This window comes from Harpegnathos saltator, unplaced genomic scaffold, assembly GCF_003227715.2.
Source record: "Harpegnathos saltator strain DR-91 unplaced genomic scaffold, Hsal_v8.6 scaffold25, whole genome shotgun sequence".
Classification (NCBI taxonomy): domain Eukaryota; kingdom Metazoa; phylum Arthropoda; class Insecta; order Hymenoptera; family Formicidae; genus Harpegnathos; species Harpegnathos saltator.
In genome coordinates, this window is record NW_020230039.1 from 1,019,711 (window position 1) to 1,039,057 (window position 19,347).

At 35.5% G+C, this 19,347-nt stretch overlaps 1 protein-coding gene across 1 annotated transcript in view; it reads right to left on the minus strand.

Moving 5' to 3' along the window:
* LOC105186174 (leucine-rich repeat-containing protein 24) overlaps nt 1–19,347 on the minus strand; it is a 318,562-nt gene that overhangs the window by 138,082 nt on the left and 161,133 nt on the right. The window contains exon 2 of the mRNA XM_011146217.2: nt 6,133–6,185. The gene's annotated coding sequence lies outside the window, so the exon portion shown is untranslated. The remainder of the gene's footprint in view (nt 1–6,132; nt 6,186–19,347) is intronic.

Consider the following 19,347-nt stretch of genomic DNA (forward strand, 5'->3'; position numbering starts at 1 on the left):
GAAGGAATTATGAATTATTTTAAACAAAATCCAAGTGCTTCCATTCGAAAAGCTGCTCAAATATCCAAGCTCTTCAAATATCAGAAAACTGTACACAGCATTTTAAAACATTTCCTGAATATGCACCCATATAAAATAACATCTCATTAATTGTTAACTAAACACACCATGACGAACCAATCTATAAAATTTATGGCACTCTAGTCATCGATTAGGGATATTCCAAATTTGCCTAGGGAGGACTAGAATAGCCACCGCATTTAAAACTATGTGATTTCTTTCTTTGGGGGTACATTAAAAACAATTGTTATGCCGGAAATCCGGTGCCAGATTTAATAGTATTAAAAAGATTGTCAGTAATATTAAGGATGACATATTAAAAGTTTTTACCAGTTTCCGTAAAAGAATTGAGTTTTGTACAAATTCAGATGGTGCGCACCTCGAAAATGTTTATCATTAGCTTATTTAATCATTAGCAATTTTCCATCATTTTTTATCAACGAAATAAATTGATACACGGATATTTTTCAAATTTTATTTATACCAATTAAGGACTATAGACTTTCTTTTTTTTAACGCAATTTTTGTTTTTACAATAACTGAATATACTCGGAAATGACAGCTGATGACTTTCAACAATTTCTCATGGAATATCCTGTATGTTGTCAAGGACATGGCTTTGACTAACTTGCAAAAGGTTTCAGATCGCTCATTGTTTATTAAAGGGTTATTGACAAAAGGAATTTCGCATGCAACACATGTGTTTAAAAAAACGTGTAAAAGAAGTATGATCCCTTTTTGATATCTTTAAAAAGACGTCTTTGTGTATTGTAGACCTCTCCCTAAACAGACCTATTTTTCTGAGCCTATTCTGTTTTCAGTGTATATTAAAGGATGTTAAAGTACATATGAGCGACGAAGGGAAGCTTCGCTTCTTCATTTACACCCTTTCTCGAAAAATTTAATTTAACCTAACTTAACCCAACTTATATACAAATAGATCTTTGTACATAGTTGAACGTTGTTGAAAAGGTTTTCTTAAAATCCACAACGCTATATGCAAAGATGTATAAATTAGGTTAGGGTTAAGGTTAGGATTAGATTAGGTCAAGATAAGTTTTCTTTCGAGAAGGGGATACATGCTTCGTCTCTTCTCTGCTCATATATATACATTGTTTAACATTTTTTAATGTACACTGTGTTGGAAAAATAGGCTCTATTTATAAAATTCTTTTTGTTAATAACTTTTTAATAAACAATGAGCGACTAACAAGATAATACTTTTTGCAAGTTAGAGTCATGTCCTTGACACATGTCGAAGTCATTGAAATCGATTAGGTCGTCACTAATAAGTTACAATTTTCCAAAAAAAATTCAATTTGAGCAACTGAATGGGAACCAGTCAGCAAATCATGACTCGATAACGATATTTCTGCCACCGCGAAAAGATTCATTTAAAAAAGCCACAGACATTTATGATATACTAAAACGCTAAACTCGGTTTTCTAGATGTATAATATGTAAAATACAACTCGTATATTCGCTGTACGTATAAACATCGACACATACATTAGCGCAAACGTAGTGATTGATTGAACAGTTTCGCAGAACAATTGTTGGGGTAAATTGCATTCCAACCGGTTCTCTCTCTCTCTCTCTCTCTCTCTCTCTATCTCTCTCTCCCTTTCTCTCTCTCTCTCTTTCTCTTTCTCTCTAAGTCTGCGCCAATGCGTTATGTAAGTACACTGGATTTCAAAACGGTGCGAACTCTATTTTACGCAGCTCGGAACACAGCCGATGGCAGACCGAACACAGAATTCAACTTCTGGCAACTTTTCAAGAAAAAGCTGTCTCATTGGCCCGTCGGCTGTGTTTCGGACTGCATTCAAGAAAAAATATTCATACCGTTTTGAAACTCAACGTACATAGCTCTCGGATACGCCGAATTTAGGGAGAGATCCACACAACACACACATGTCTCAAAGACGTCTTTTTAAAGATATTAAGAAGGAGGCATACTTTCGTTAGACGTTTTTTTAAACACACGTGTTGTATGCGAAATATGCAGGACATGCAGGACATTACAAAAAAGGTTTCAAAATTTTTTAAGTAGACAGTACCCGTTATGCTAACAAGTAACATTACCTAACTGTCACTCACCGATTTCAATGAAATTTGGCATGCACGTAGAACATTGAAAAATATTGAACACATTTTTTTCTATCGGCTGACAACGCATTTTAAGAGTGGAAATTATCCTTTGATCCCTGAATATGAAAGCACTATTTTAACCTTTTGTACATATTACATGTGATTCTCGTCAAACTTGTCTTCTATTGAACTAATCAGTAAGGGGTTTTTAGGGTCGCTGATTACGAATCTGGAGATAAAATTACAAAATTCAAGTTGGCAGATCTAATATGGCGGACCGAAATTATAAAAAGATAGCTGATTCAAACCAACTTTGGTATCTGAAGGTTTTTGGGGCCTCTAATTACGAATCTGGAGATAAAATTACAAAATTCAAGATCGCGGAATATGATGCAATATGACAGATCGAAATTGTACCAGTGAAGGAGGATATTACCTCAGGCAATTACATTTACTGAATTTAACAATGAATCGGTATTCAAAATTGACCTGTAGCGTCAGTTTTTTTCAGATTAAGAAGTTGGTCTTCCAAAAAATTATTATCTGTCAGTATCCGAGCGGAATATGTAATGATATTCTAATATATCTTGATAAGATATAGATATAGATATCTTGATCTCTTATACCTTATATTTATTCATTTATTTATATTCTATTTATTTATATATTTATTCATATTCATTCATATTATTTATTTAAATTCTGGACTTGAACAGCAAAAATCTATTAATGTTCAAAACATTAATCTTAACGTCCAGAAAATTTATATAATTAATATCCATGAAAGTTTACTATAAACCTTCTTAAAAATCTCACAAGTAAAACACATTACAATAATAATAATAATAATAATAAAGTGCGGTAAACAAATTACATTTTGACTTCCAACTTCAGATTCGTAATTAGAGATCCCAAAAACCTCCAGATACCAAAATTGGTTTGAATTAGCCATCTTTTTACAATTTCGGTCCGCCACATTGGGTCCGCCATCTTGAATTTTGTAATTTTATCTCCAGATTCGTAACCAGCGACCCTAAAAATCCCTTACTGATTAGTTCAATGGAAGACAAGTTTGGCGAGAATCACATGTAATATGTACAAAAGGTTAAAATAGTGCTTTCATGTTCAGGGATCAAGGGATGATTTCCACCTTTAAAATGCGTTGTCAGCCGATATAAAAAAACACGTGTTCAATACTTTTCAATGTTATACGTGCATGCCAAATTTTATTGAAATCGGTGAGTGACAGTTGGGTAGTGTTACTTGTAAGTAAAAAGTGCCTAATAGAAATAGAAAAATTAATCTTTACAAAATTATCAGTGTTTTTTGATTTTGTTCATACAAATTTAACGAAGAAAGAGTATCTTGCCACATTATTACTTTATTACTACTCTGATATTTACAAAATGTGTTCTATATGTTCTTTACCTATTTCTATATATGCTTGATAACATCTACATGTTATTAAATTACAAATTCTTTCAAAAATGCTGAATCTTCTTCGAATCAATTCAACTGTATCTTAGAAAATATCTAGTATAATTCTCTTAAATAGAAATTCTACATAATTTCTGGACGAAGAATACATTCTGCACAAAAAGCACCCGGAATCGGCATTTGTTTCACATAAAATACAAAATATTCAATTATGCAGGTAAATGTATTATGTCACCTTCAAAATAGTTCCTACTCCGTGCAATACATACAGGGTCTGCCAAAAGTTCCGGAACGGTTAATTATTTCAAAAATAATGATTATTTAAAACAATGTTTGAAACAAAAGTTGTAGGGCTTGAAAAAGCTATCAGATATTGATAATTATTTGACCTTAGAATGACCTTGAGAAATGTTATCAAGGTCGACATAAAAATCTTAAATGGAAACTCCAATTTTTTATTACACCGCCTTTTTCCACCAATTAATTTGAACAACTTTTGTCTGAAACATTTTTTTATCCCAACAAACAGTTAGCGAGATATCGTAAATTAAATATTGAAAAAGTTACCAAGTTATTCTTAAATATCTCAAAAAATATTAGGCAAATAAAAAAATGTTTCTCAAGGTCATTCCAAAATCAAACAATTATCAATTTCTGATAGGTTTCTTAAGCTCTACAACTTTTATTCCAAACATTGTTTTAAACAATCAATACTTTTTGAAATAATTAGCCGTTCCGGAACTTTTGGCTGACTCTGTATGAGCCAACGCTTAATTCAATCTTCGAAACATTTTTTATAAGCCGATTTTAGTATGGCTTTGAGTTCCTTTCTCTTTTACTATCTCAGTCATCTGAAAACGCTTATCACGAAGCGGTAATCTGAGTTTTGAGAAATCATAATGCGTTACATGAATGTTTTTGTCTGTAGGTGCTTAAAAAATTATTCCTTCGGCCACATTTTTGCAGTAGTTTTTTACAAAAAATTCAGCTGTTTCGGTACCAACCATGTCGCAACGCGTCTGATGCCCAAAACTTCGGTCAAAATGGTATGGATAGAGCAATTTGATATGTTAAGCTCAGCACCGATCTCTCTTTCACTCACACGGCGATTTTCAAGCACTAATTTCTTCACTCTTTTAATTTCTTCACTCGTTTTCGTCGGTATTTCACGTGGATGGGCGATTAGAACGAGGTAAGTCTTCGATGGCTGTACGACTGTTTTTGAATAATTTATATCATTTATATGCCTGTGTTTTTAATATAGTTATCCCTGTATTCTTTCTGTAGCATTTTCAACGCATCGGTGCAAGAAATTTAATTAAAAAGACAAAATTTAAGACAAACTCTTTGCTCCACAATATTCAATATCCTGAAGGCGACTGACATAAATAGCTGCCACGAACAAACTGACAGATCGCACTCTAATTCTATATGAGAAATACAGTGGTACCAACTCAATTACAAAAGGATTTTGAGATGTCATAAACGCGCGTCGTTTACATGAGCAATTCCGGGTATTTTTTAAGTAGAAGGTATACATAAATTAAAAAAAAGATATATAAACACCTTTGGTAAATATGAAAGTAATAATACGGTAAGATATTAAGATAGTAATATTTGTCCGTTAAACTTGTGTCATTAAAACCAAAAAACATTTCTAATTCCGAAAGGGTCTTTACAGGCACTTCTTTTACTCCTACAATTGAGTTTCCATTTGTTCCTCGAATAAGAGAAAATCAATTACACGAAGCGAGTATGCTCCTCCACGTGAAATTTTCTTCCGTGTAAGAGAAATCGCTGTATCTTCGAAAGATTTTGAAGCGAACGGAACGACGATTGAAAGCACGATGAAATAATATCGTAGCGCGTGCGCACGTATTCATATCGAATTGGGATATTGGGGATTATCGGAATATGAGGGATGGGATTTTCGAGATAATGTATGATTTATTATACGAAACAAGCGCTCGAGGAAATAATCCCGCAATTATTGCATAATTATCACTATATCATTGCTCTCGCTGTATAAAACGCTGTCTCTGGGAGTTTTATATTAAAACAACGTCAAAGGGAGACTCGTGACTATTCTATAATCCTCGCACAGCAAAGCGCTGCACTCGCGCATGAGTACGTTTGTCGCGTCGAGCAAACATCACAAAGCATACGAACGTCTCCGTGCGTCCCGCGAGCTTAACTCCAGCGAGCTTTTTGCTGCTTCTCGCAGCTTTTCACGAGCGAGCGGGGAATCGCGTGATGCGATTTGTGCGTTCTACCGATTTCTCGCAACGTGCGTCGGATGTGCGCTCGCTCGCTTTTCCTTCTTCCTTCCTCTCGTTCTACGCATACAAATCGTCGACGCGAATTTCGCCATAGAGATAATTAATTATAATAAACAGGACGCCGACAGTCGAAGAAGGTCGAGAAACGATAGCAATTTCGAGTTTCGACCCAACCAAATCTTGCTAGTTTATTCGAGATATCTTACGAGCTAGCTGGAAATTTCAACTTGAAAGGACTCGAGGAAACAAGTAAAGAGGCACCTACCTTCGAGAACAGTCGGATGGCCCTTATTTCTCCTTGACTGGCCTGCCGAGGGTCTGTAACAAGAACAATGAAGGGAAAAATAGCGTCGATTATAATAGCGCATCGTACTACGCGACGTAGAACCAGATTTCTACAAATTTGCATACGCGTATAGGGTTTAACAGCAACATACAGGTCAGTATGACAGGTTGCTTGCCCCTATTCGGATGATAACGCAGAGGTTTACGAAACAGTCACTCGTTGACTTTGTTGATAATGATATTTGCCGTATTTCCAATCCCAGTTATGACAAATGTAACTAACTTTGCACCGTGTTCGTTATGACAGTTTGTCGACCGTTCATCGACAGGAGTCGAGCCTCATTGAATTAGAAAAAATGTTTAAAAAATGAAACTGAGAAATAAATATTACAGAATAAAGCAGAGTAAGAGTAATATTTAAAAAGATAAATAATACAACATATTTCCTGGTTTCGCATAATTTCTTAATTGTTTTCTCACGTTGGAAAGTTCGATAGAAATTGGAGATTAGGAAGAACGATATAGAAATATTTAAAAGTCTTATATACTGTATTTCATCCATGTTTCTACAAAAAATCGCTTCTGCAAAAGTATGAATAGACTACAAACGCAATATACATATTGGTTGCAATTTAATCGACCGTAACTATCAAACTGCAAAAACTTTCGAAAAACAGACCCTATTTTCGATAAAAGATACAAGACTATAATGACCCTATAGATTATAAAAGGCCCTATTTTCGATGCCAAAATACAAGACTATAATGTATCGAAAATATATGGCTTGATAGTTGCGGTCGATTAAATTGCAACCAATATTTATACTGCGTTTCTAGTCCCTTCATACTTTTGCAGAAGCAATCTTTCATAGAAACATAGATGAAATACAGTATATAAAATCTTTAAATATTTTTGTATCGTCCTTTCTAATCTTCAATTTCTATCGAACTTTTCAACGTAAGAAAACAATTAAGAAATAATGCAAAACCAGGAAATATGTTGTATTATTTATCTCTTTAAGTATTACTCTTGTTTATTCTGCTTTATTCCGTAATATTTATTTCTCAGTTTTATTTTTTAAACATTTTCTAATTCAATGAGGCTCGACTCCTGTCAGTAAACGGCCGATATATTGTCACAACGATCATAGTGCAAAGTTAGTTGCATTTGCCATAACTGGGAACACTGTAAATATCATTATCAATAAAGTCAACGAGTGATTTTTTCGGCAACCTCTGCATTATCATCCGAATAGCGGCAAGCAACCCATCATACTGACCTGTATGTTGCTGTTACACCCTGTACACTATTTATTATCGCGACGATTTATTGGGAAAATCGCACGCACCGAAGTTTGCCGTTTGAGCAACACAATTTTACTTTGCCATAATATTTACGAAACATCGATTGTCGCTCATCCCTCCCTCCCTCCTCCACTCCTCCTGCGCTCCTTTATGAGAAACCGAAGGTAACGCTGCCACAATAACGGCGTATCCGTTAGCGAGGAAGGATCACCGTGTGCGCGAACACATTAATCCTTTGTGCGAGGCGTATCGCGAACTTGGCGAAGAGTAACAGGCGGAAATAAGTGATCTCTGTCACGGGGCGACGAACAGAGGGAGCTGTATAAGCCGATACCGAAAGAATTAACCGGCTAGGGGAACGTCACTTAAGCGAGTTGTTGGGAACTTTCGTAAGTTATGTATTAACCAGGGAGAGAGAGAGAGAGAGAGAGAAAGAGAGAGAAAGAGAGAAGGAGAGAGAGAGAGAGAGAGAGAGAGAGAGAGAGAGAGAGAGAGAGAGAGAGAGAGAGAGGGAGAGAGAGACAGAGGAGGAGAGGGGAAACAAGGCTTACGAACTGTAATACTCGTGATTCTCGCCGTCGACCTGAGTCTTCGCGGCGCGCGAATATTCCTGTCACGCCGCGCGGCAGATAAGCAATCATTGTTTCCTATTGCACGCCTGTCACGGTTCGTTCGAATACATCGAGCGATTCCTGACAAGCGCCTGCTTGCACGTCCTTCTGTCTTGCAGTTTTAACTTCGCATTTTTCAACTCGCGAGATGAGCGCTCTGAAAGTTCAGCTCCGAACTCAGGCAGTTCAGAGGAGAACTGAAAGTTAATCATTTACACGCGCATACCGACTTGCATAGTGGATATTGTAAGCGAAGAGTGTTTCGCGACTTGTTTTCTCTCTCCTCTTACATTATGAAACTTTTTACATTCAATACTGACAAAGGATTATTCCGTGTAATTTTAGCCAAGAAGACAGCGCTCTTCAATCGCGCAGCCATCTTTCTTGCGAATTCCGCAACCAGAAAACAAGAAAGAAAGCAATGAGCAACATTGCTTCTTCTTAAAGGAATGCCAAATTGGATGACGGATTCGAGTAATGCCAATAACATTTAAGCAATCGTTAAAGCGTCATGTCAAGTAAGCACTAACATGTTTAACGTCTCTTTCGTAATTCTTATATATTAGGAGTGTGATTTAGTTTTAAAGGTTTTACAAGAGACGGACTAATGCCAGTTTTGTCGATTCCAATCACAGCTATTGTTTCTTAATGCTCTAATATCAATCAATGATATTTAGTTATTTACTGACAATAGACGCAATAAAAATCGTATTAATAACATCTGAGAAATGGAACTTCCTAAAGAGCATTTTCGATGCGTTGCTTTTGTTTTTTAATTAGAAGTAAACGACGGTTGAAAGTCATAGAATTCTGATAGAAACTTATCGTGGTGTTGCTCCATCAATGAAGACATGTAAATCTTGGTGTAGGCTATTCAAAAGTGGTGATTTCAATGTTAACGACAAAGATCGTTCGGGACAAGCGAAAAAGCTTGAAAATGAGATTTGCAAGCATTATTGGACAAAAATCCAATACAACACTTCAGAACATGCCAAAGCATTAAGTGGTGATCGTATAACAGTTACTAAACGTTTACATGATATGGAAAAAATTCACAAAGAAGGAAAGAGTTCCACATCAATTACCGGAAAATGCAATTGCAAACATAGCATAATTGGCATAGTTGAATATTTGCATTTCATTGATCGCCAGACAAAAAATAAAAAGTTTCTTGTATCGAATTGTTGCTGGGGATGAGAAATGGATCTATTTCGATAATCCTAAACAAACAAAATCATAGGTTAATCCAGGCCTATCAGCAATATCCACTTCGAAGCGCAATATTCACGGTTCAAAGGTATTGCTGTGTATTTAGTGGAATCAAGAATGTGTTGTGTGACTATGAACTATTAAATATGAATGAAACTGTCATCGCTGATCGTTATTCACAACGATTATACAAACTGAAGTGAGCATTGGACCAAAAATGATCACCAATTGCGAGTAAACGACGCAAAGTGATTCTTCTTCACGACAATGCTCGACCTCATGTTGCATTATCAGTGAAGCAAACGCTATTAGAGTTGGAACGGAAAGCCTTACCGCACCCCGCGTATTCTCCATCCGATTATCACTTGTTTCGATCGATACAACATGCTCTAAGGGATACACGCTTTCATAACTTTTCAAAAGTGCGAAAATTTGTTGAAAATTGGATCAACTCCAAAGAAGAATCTTTTTATCTATTGTCATGGAATCCATCTCTTGCCAGAAAGATGGGAGAGATGGGAAAAAGTTGTAGAAAACGAAGGAAAACATTTGATTAAGGTATTTGTTTATTATATTGTTTAAATAAATCAGTTTTTTAAAAAAACCCTCAAAACTAAATCACATCCCTAATATATGACTCTTTTAGAAGTGTGTGCTGATTTGTTTTATTATACTCGGCAAAAAAACATGACTATGCATATACAGGGTGCACGATTTATCTGAAGACATTGAAATATCTCGAGAACTATGCATTGGATAAAAAAAAGTGGTTAATGAAAGTTGTTAGTCTCGAAGGGGGACATCCAACGATATCAAACTCGACCTTCCACCCCACCCCCTGGGGGTGGCGGTTGGGGGCAACTTTGAAATCTTAAATGGAAACCCCCATTTTTTATTGCAGATACGGATTCTACAAAATACGTAAATTTTGTCCGAAACTTTTTTTTGATTCGTGATAGATGGCGCTGTAATCGCAAAAAATATATTATATTTTCCGCAATTCTCCAGAAATGATCATTGGATTGAGAAATAAAAAATACCTGTTCAATATTTTTAAAGAACATAATAAAAGTTATTCCCCCTCCCCATCTTCTCGGGGTAGGGTGGGTGGTAACGTTCAAATCTGCATGACGGTTGCCCAGCGCATAACTCAATAGCAGCACGGGAAGTATTAGACCGTGATTACAATGGTCGATGGATTGGCAGAGGTGGCCCGATTAATTGGCCTGCTAGGTCGCCTGATTTGACATCGCCGGATTTCTTTCTGTGGGGTTACCTAAAAGATAAGGTTTATCAACAAGTGCCAACAACTCGTGAAAACATGGTAGAACGCATAAGAAACGCTTGCGCTGAAACTCCCGCAGATATGCTTCTATCCTGTATACAGTCATTTGAAAAAAGGATCAATAAGTGTATTGAAGTTGAAGGTAAAAGTTTCGAACACTTACTCTAATTAATTGAACAGTGAGAGGCAAGGGGACTCACATTAAAAAAGCACCCCGATCTGTGAGAGGCAAGGGGACTCACATTAACCACTTGTGCTGGAAAGACGTGCCACGCACGTCGTAATGCTTTTGTCACAGAATCGCCAACGACGTGGTATGTACGTCGTCATGCGATTGTCACAGAAACAAAAACGACGTGCGTGGCACGTCGGGTGGGATTGTTTGCCAGACACAAATGCCAAAAAGAATCCACAGCGAAGGTGTAGAGTGTGTACCAAACACAAAAAACGAAGTAAAACTATATGGGAATGTAAGAAATGCCTTGTACCATTACATGTTCCAGACTGTTTCGAGAGATACCACACTTTGCATGATTATTAATAAATAAATTAAATATTTATATTTGTATAATTTTATAATCAATCGACGCTCTATACTCCCTTCAAAAAGCTATTAAAAGTCCTAGGTCGAAAATAAATTAGTTTAGAAAATATAAATCTTTTCCGATTTTTGTAAGGCATCGAACACTATGTGACGCCTCTCAGCAAGTTACACTGGACCGTTCTGGTACACGCGTCAGTGAATTTTTTGCCAGCGCAAGTGCTTAAAAAAGCATCCGAACGGAACATAAAACTACTACGTCCTCGTCGTTGTTCCTGTGTAACGCTAAAAGTAGTTTCTCGGAAAAATTCAACGTTATCTATCACGAATGAAAAAAATTATTTCAATAAAAATTTCACGTACAATCTAATTCTGCAATGAAAAATGTGGGTCCCCATTTGAGATTTGAACGTTATCACTCACCCTACCCCGAGAGGATGGGGGGGGAATAACTTTTATTATGTTCTTTAAAAATATTGAACAGGTATTTTTTATTTCTCAATCCAATGATCATTTCTGGAGAATTGCGGAAAATATAATATATTTTTTGCGATTACAGCGCCATCTATCACGAATCAAAAAAAAGTTTCGGACAAAATTTACGTATTTTGTAGAATCCGTATCTGCAATAAAAAATGGGGGTTTCCATTTAAGATTTCAACGTTGCCCCCAACCGCCACCCCCAGGGGGTGGGGTGGAAGGTCGAGTTTGATATCGTTGGATGTCCCCCTTCGAGACTAACAACTTTCATTAACCACTTTTTTCTATCCAATGCATAGTTCTCGAGATATTTCAATGTCTTCAGATAAATCGTGCACCCTGTATAGAAATCTTTGTAAGAACATTTTATGTATTTTAGATCTCTCAATTTAGTTCTAGAAAACTGAAAAGTTTTAAGAAAATATTCCTTGAAATTTTTCCGATCAGACATACATTCGATCTGCGCAAGCTGCGGTACATTCGTATTAGGCAAATATTGACGTTAATAATACGCAGCTCAAGGTATCAATATTTTAAAATTCTTATCGTCTCCATCACATTTGACCAATGTCCTAATTTATTTTTGCACATATTTTCATTTGATATAAAAACATTTGTAATCCTGTGCAATCAATACAATAAAAATTTTGCAGAAAAGATCAGTATTCTGTCAATAAAATTTTCAACTGTAGCATATCCTGAAAATTCTCTCTCTTAAAGAATTTCTCATATCGTTTTATTGAAAATTGTCATACTTCAGATGAACCTGAAAATTATTTGCAATTTTTTCCTTTTCGTTAACGAAGCCATTGTTCCCGATATTTCTGCCCTGAGCGAAATATGCTCGTGCTGTGAATTTTTAGCTGGATCACTAAAATCTTTGGTTTTTTGTCAATTATTCACAATAGTATAAACATATATCTCTTGTTGGAAAATAGACCAATGTCGGATTAGTTCTCGCCCGTCGCTCTTGAAAGCAACACCTTCTACACTAATTCGGAATTATGCACCCGTAGCGTACTCGAGAGTTGAACCTCATTTCCTACGTTTAATATGACGTCACGACATTTTAACGTTCACAGCTGCAACAGTGTCGGCTTTCTTCGCCTTTCGCGTTGCGACTATGCAAGAAATTTATCTGCGATGCCACGTTAAGTTTATAAATGCCGTAGCTCATGGAGAATAGCCTTTATCATAAAAACATGTACCTGCACGTGCGTATGCATGAGACCAGCAAGCTCCAATACCGCGAAGACGTGAGTTCAGCATGAAAGACTCACGACGCAACGAAGCTAATGCTTGTTCACTCACGACTTCCACTAAGAGGGTGGAGACCCAGATTTCTCGCGGTTTCCTCGTAATTTAGTCCCTTCCAGCTTTCGCCGACCAGAAACAGCGAGCTCGGAGCGTAGAAAGGAGCGAAATATCGAGGTCACGTGCACTCGAGTCCAGAGCTGCTTGCCGATCTCGCGATCGCGCGAAAGACCGAAGAAGAAAGAGGTGGAGAACGACGGAACTGCGAGAGGGGGGGCGAGAACGAGGGGGCGAGGGTAGAGGAGAGGTCCGGTATTCAACCCAGCAGGGGTGGATGCGCGGCGGTTAAAAGCCTCGCGCAGTCTGCGAGTTCCTGACGATGGCGATACTTACGAGCGATTTGAGATTTAAGGCCGACTCGACGCCATTCATCGCTAAAAGCTTCGTATCTGCGCGTGGCTGTCGGTTTTAATGATTAATACGGCTCGTCACCGAGAGATTAAGTCGGAGTAAATAGGCAAGAAAGGGGCAGACAGAGAGGAAGAGAAAGGGGGGGGAGAGAGAGAGAGAGAGAGAGAGAGAGAGAGAGAGAGAGAGAGAGAGAGAGAACATCCTGGTAACTCGGTCTGCACACGGAATGTCGTACTCGTGGATGAAAGGATCAACTGAATCGAATTACATTTTTACGTTGACCTGAATTTCATTACCTACCAAACGACGCCTTTCAAAAGGATCACGCCGTCATTCGGAAATCGACGGGCCATAAGATTTACGCGGTGTGGACTTGAAAGAGAGGGAGAATACGAAGGAATTTGCGCGATTGTTTAAGACAATTGATCCGTAAATCCATTTTGTTAGAAATCCTTTTAGGTTTTAACACCATATTAATAGAAACGCGATATATATATATATATACATATATATATATATATATATATATATATATATATACGTATATATATATATATATATATATATATACATATATATATATATATATATATATATATATATATATACGTATATATATCTATAGATATATATAACACGTCACTCAATAAGTTCGTAGGATGACATATAAATGGCGCTACTATTGACAAATCCATATGATTTTTAGGAAGTACTAACTTTCAAATGATACGTGTCAAAATTTCATGACAATCGGACGTTTAGTTCACAAGTTACAGTGGTTTTAATGACGTACGAGGTCGACTCGTTTTAGCAACGCGTCAACGATTCAGCGGGCTGTTTGGAGCTGTTTCAGCGCAATAAAAAGAATTTTTTGATGCGGTATGTGACAATGGATGAAACATGGATCCATCACTACACTCCAGAGTCAAATCGGCAAGGAAAGCTCCAGGGAAAGGGATTTGGCTCCAATGAAGAAGTGATTGCCGAAACTGAAGCCTTGCTAAAACGAGTCGACGTCGTGCGTCACTAAAACCACTGTAACTTGTGAATTAAACGTCCGATTGTCATGAAATTTTGACATGTATCGTTTGAAGGTTAGTACTTCCTAAAAATCATATGGATTTGTCAATAGTAGCGTCATTTATATGTCATCCTACGAACTTATTGAGTGACGTGTATAGTGTGTATATATATATATATATATATGTGCTTATATAATATAAGAAAAATGATTTTTCTAGAAATAGACATTTTGCTCTACTTGGTCTCAAAAATATATTGTTACAATAGCGCCTTGACTTTTGTTAATTTGATTTTGAAATTTCCCAAAGTCAGTAAATTAACAAAAATCAGGGCACTATTATAACAATATATTCTTGAGATTAAAAAGAGCAGAAAAGTACCTTTTTCTTCCAACAAATAATTAGCGTGATATCGTGAGTTAAATATTGAAAAAGTTATCAGGTTTTTTTAAATATCTCAAAAAATATTAGGCAAATGAAAAAATATTTCAAAAGTTGTTTATATTAATTGGTAGAAAAAGACGGTGTAATAAAAAATTCGGATTTCTATTTAAGAAAAATAATGATTAGTGAATATCTCGAAAGTGGAACCATCTGTAAACAAAACGATATAGTCGTTTCATATCCTCCTTGAAACCGTACAACTTTTGTCTGAAACATTTTTTTCTAAAATGCTTAGTTTGCGAGATATTTCGCCGGTACTTTTTATACATTGTATATATATGCATGTATATGTGCATTTAGAAATTGATCAACCATACCGAAGATACAGAGATAATTAAAATTGAAATTATCGTGCATACATATGCGAAATAAATGTCAATATAATATTTTTAATTCTAACTTTTAAACCGCAGTTGCTTTTTCGACTTTTTTATTTTAAGTATTATAACTTTATTATTAACATCATCGGGTTGAATGACGAAAAAGATGGCGCCACTTTCGCGCCAATATATTGGCTTCCGGTCCGGAAAAGAATTCTTTTTTTTCTAGTTTTTCAACTTAATGTTATTAGATATTATTAGAATAATTGTTTGACATCATTTTAAAGAAAAAATTTGACAAATAACATGTATAAAAATTTTTATACCGCAATTTATGAAGTAGAAGGCAGTCGAAATGCATCATATGTATTTATATACATCAATTTATTTCGCAATAAATGCATACTTTGTCGAAAATATAAAAAAAGTAATTGAAAAAAGGACTAATGCTTTTACAATACATTTAGTAATTTTTCTTGGTGTGGTACAGTTTGAAGCACGGTGCAACACAAAGAGATGCATCGCATTCACCGCAAATGAATAACAACAAGTATAACAATAAGTATTATCGACTCGACAGTCATATTACATCCAGAGAGCGTTTGCCCGATCCTGTTTACAAATCGAAACTGGTACAATACAAAGTATAACGTGTAAGCGAATATAAAATATAAAAGTAGAATATTAATAAATTAAAATATCCTGCAATAGTAAGTTAAAACCTGATAATTTGATTTTCGGGCCTCCAAAGGCAAAAGTAGTTAAAAGTCAATAAATTGGTTTCCGGTCCTCCAAAGGCTAACGATCGAATGATTGGAGTAACCCAGCTACGTAAGTAAACTCAGTCAACAGTTATACGTTAAGCCTTTGTACACATTTTTTCTATCTGACCGATTTCTGAAAGTGAAATCTTGTTTTGTGTTTTTTTTAATCACTGATTATAAATCTGAAGTCAGATTTTAAAAATTCAAAATGGTAGGTCCAATATGGCTGCCATATAGAGGTACATAAATATAAATCTGAATAAATATAAATCAGGTACACAATATAAAAGTTTTTCCAGGTCATTAATTACGAATTTCATATCACATTTACAAAATTTGTTCAAGTAATTTGTTTATAAAAAAATCTAGCATGTGAAAAATTCTGAAAATTATATATAGAATGTTCGAGATCTTTTGGAAACGAAAAATTGTGAAGATTAATCAGATCAAACTAGAAAGATAAGTCAAGTACCATTTTGCAAAAATTGCAAATTTTGTTCAGAATGACCTAACCTACAATTATATGACGGCTATTGTGTGTAGCGATAAATATGAGTATATTGAACTTTGAACCTGTCGCTAGGCACAATAGCCGTTATATAATTGTAGATTAGGTCATTCTGAACAAAAAAGTCGTTTACTATTTTGCAAATAAGTACGCAAATTTTCAAATTATCAGTTACCTAATGTGGTCATTTTCAATTATTAATAACTTAACAACTATTGCGATTTTTGCAAAATAGTATATGACTTCTTTTCTCAGTTTGATCTAATTAATCTTCACAATTTTTAGTTCCCACAAGATCCCGGGCACCCTGTATATTATATTTTGTATGAATGATTTTGTATGAAATATTTTGTATGAATATTTAGTAAAATTTTCAGCCTCTAATTTTAAATACTTTTCAGGAAATTAAATTTTTTAAATCACTCTTTTTCAATTTTATTTGTTTATAAATAATTAAAAATGAACAATGAGATATAAAAACTATGGAAAACATGTAAAGTAAACATTAATATATCATAAAAATGTAAGACTATATTTATTTTCAGTAAACTGTAAACTGTAAACAGTACGTCGTAAAAATAAAAAAAAGGTAGCAACTATATTTATCACCAGCACGCAAAGGATTGAAGCACGAGAAATGATTATTTCTTTATAGTCCCCTAAACATTTTGTAAGTTCAATTGCGATAATTTTCAATTTACAATGGAGTTAAAAAGTTATATATTATAAACCATATTTATAAATATTTAACATACATACATACATACACAGATTTATTTATTGGAATTCTTCACCAACATTACATGTTACATTGATAAATAAAATTTTTAACAACATTGTCACGAAACAATTATTTTAAACCTTTGATGGATGCATGATCCGATTCGGAGCTTAAAATAATTATAAATAAGTAAGATACATCTCTAGTAAAAAATACGCACATTGTTTCTTGTAATATACATAGTCTATTATTTATATTATTTATATTATATATATTTTTGAAGAAATATATACGTTGGAAGATTTTAAATTAAAATTTTATAAAAATATACATTTTCTAAAAATATTCATTAAAACTAATTTGTTCCTACAGTAAAATTAAATTCAATTATGAGGATCACATAAAGATAATGTGGGGAAACATTGTGACTTACAGTACATGACTTAAAGTAAAATAAAACACGCACGCACTTACTGAGGATTTAATACCAAAAATTATAAACGCTCAAAAAATAATTAAGAAACCACACGTCTGAAATGTAAGAAACCATGAAAAATCAAAGATTCGGGCGCGGCGAGTATTTATGCATACGTTGTACAAAAAAAATGTTCCTCTCTCTCCTATCTAATGAGAAAACCAATATCCACTCGTGTGTGTGTATGTATGTATGCATTTTCTTCTATTTTCTATGGCCTCTCTCTCTCTCTCTCTCTCTCCCTCTCTCTCTCTCTCTCTCTCTCTCTCTCTCTCTCTCTCTCTCTCTTCCCCTTTCTTTCTCCCCTCTTCCCCTCTCGCTCCTCTCTCGTATACTCTTGCTCTCTTTCTCTCTGTCTATTGCTCTCTCCCCTTCTACCTCGTTTCAGGGGAATTATTCAAATTAGATACAAGACTATTGAAAATAGAAAGGTTAACAGACTTTTACGCCGAGCTACGCTGCTCTACGTATTTCCTCATTAACCCACAACTCCAATTCTATGACGTAGGCAAACTGAACCCGCCGTTCTCTCATCGTTACTGCTGCTGCTGCTGCTGCCGCCACCTGATAACAACGTGGCGGGCATCGGACGAAAATAAAAATACGAGACGCACGGCTTTTGTTCGGTCGCGATGAGTCCGAACAATTCCCGTCCGCCCGTTTAATCGCGACGTCCATTTATACAACGCGGGAGTGCGCGGCATGGTAGAGCGGGAGGAACGGGAGGAAAAAAATAATTGCGAACGAAGCGGCGAGGATCACCGGCTCCATTCGGAGGAATCGAGCGATCTCGCTCCTTTGTCCGGCAGGATGCTCCTTCCTTCGCCGCGGTATTGTTCATAATCCTCGACTCGAAAGGCCGCCAAGTTTTTTTACTATTTGTTTTTTTTCTCACAACTGCCAGTTGCCAAACTGCATCTGGTACGAAGTCGGTGGCGAAAGCGGGGTAGCAAGGGAAATGCGCACGAGGCTGTCGAAGCGGATTAAATGGCCAGTCACGCGCTAATCCCGCGTTCCCAAGACCCTGCCAATTCGTTTCGCATTTCGCTAATTAATCTCGCCAATTATTCGCGAGATTTTCGAGTGTTAATCAAAGATACCGACAACGTCCGTACAACATACTCTTCTCTAATCCCAAAATAATTACAAATTTAATATATTAACATGCTTCGCGATAAAGTGCTGCCACTTGTTATCATAGTTGGGAAAATTACTTTTAAAAGGTAACTCGTCACCGTTACTCGTTCCTCGTTACCTGTTGAAAGAGGTAATATTTGTCACCGTTATATTGTCACCCGGAAAGTAACGAGTCGTTAAAATTTCCGTTACTGCTGCACTTAGCTTCGAGGATCTTTTCTTCAGAATTCGCCTCTGTTCATTCCATACAGGGTGTCCCATTTTAAATGAGCCAGGCAAAAATCTCGAAAAATATGAAAGATACTAAGAAACATTTCAGACAAAAGTTGTACAGTTTTAAAAGGAACATAAAACATCTATATCATTTTGTTTACAAATGACGCCGCTTTCGAGATATTCACTAATTTAATTGCTTTTCTCAAATCGAATTAATTACTTTTCTTAAATGGAAACCTCAATTTTTTTATTATACCATCCTTTTCGACCAATTAATTTGAACAACTTTTGTTTAAAACATTTTTTATTTGCCTAATATTTTTTTAGATATTTAAGGAAAACTTGGTAACTTTTTCAATATTTAACTTACAATATCTCGATAACCATTTGTCAGAAGAAAAAGTGTCACTAGACTTTTTTACTTTATTTGGTCTCAAGAATATATTATTACAATAACACCCAGATTTTTTATAATTTGATGATTTTGAAATTT